This window comes from Lemur catta, chromosome 14 (genome assembly GCF_020740605.2).
Source record: "Lemur catta isolate mLemCat1 chromosome 14, mLemCat1.pri, whole genome shotgun sequence".
Classification (NCBI taxonomy): Eukaryota; Metazoa; Chordata; class Mammalia; order Primates; family Lemuridae; genus Lemur; species Lemur catta.
In genome coordinates, this window is record NC_059141.1 from 53,676,701 (window position 1) to 53,677,739 (window position 1,039).

The following is a 1,039-nucleotide window of genomic DNA, read 5'->3' on the forward strand; positions in this document are numbered from 1 at the left end:
ACTGACTCTCCCCTCTTTCTGGATAAAATAAATTTTTCTATCCACTTTTTGGCACACCAGTGTTTGGAATATCTCTGTTTTGGTTTCAGTATGTAGCTTTAATTCACATTTGCCATATTCTTGCAACTCAATGACTTATTTGCTTTGGTTTCTCAGTAGTACTCTTGAAAATTAAACTCTTTAGCTATTTCCATTTCTACCCATATTATGAATTAATGGGAATGCATCCATTTGACACCTGCAGCAGCTATTGTCTGCAGCTAAGGTTTCTACTCTAGATGCCAGAAAAATGTATCCTTGTGTTTTCTGTCTGTCTGGATTGTTTCAGCCAAGATTGAATGAGGAATACAGGAGACAAACATGGTGCTACAGAGAAAAACATAGAGAGAACTTTTGCAACTCAGAAATACTTTGGAAATGGTGAAAAGCCTGAGCCTGTTCTACTCCAATGAAGCATCTAAAATTTAAGGTTACATGAGGATTATTGAAAAATTCTTTCCCATACACCTTCACCTTCTGGTTGATTCAGCCCTTAAAAGCTTAAAAGTTAAAATGAAAAAAAAAAAAAAGAAGAAGAAAAAGAAAAGAAAAAAAGGAAATTAGTAGGAATTATGGCATATGCATAAATCCAACAATTAACTGATATTTGAAACACTTGCAAGACAAACACACCTTTGCCTTACTGTATTTTACCACACAATTAAAATGTTTTAGGATGATAATCTACTTCTTTAGTCAGTTTTACCAAAGTCCAATTCCCCACTAGGAGTAGGAACAAGGAAAGGAGAAAAGGAAATAAAGAGGTAATAATATTCTGCCACTTTTACAATGAAAAGCTGGCTAAAGACACACTTCCTCAGCTCTGGATAGCAGAGTAGAGTTTTCAGCCTTTAGTAATTGTTACTAATGTGCCATCTGATTAAACCACACAGTTTTAAAATCATGCCAGGAAATCAAGTATGGACAACATTTTCAGGCCCTGATACCCTGCTTAATGCCAAAAGTCTACTTAAATAGTAAGTTTTATGGGGATAAAAAG

The 1,039-nt window shown here is 34.7% G+C and overlaps 1 non-coding gene across 1 annotated transcript; it reads left to right on the plus strand.

The window, feature by feature from the left end:
* The first annotated feature begins 221 nt into the window (after positions 1-221).
* On the plus strand, positions 222-353 carry LOC123650505. Its single transcript, XR_006739373.1, has one exon. It is a non-coding gene; the product is annotated as a small nucleolar RNA SNORA31 (small nucleolar RNA).
* The last annotated feature ends 686 nt before the right edge of the window (positions 354-1,039 follow it).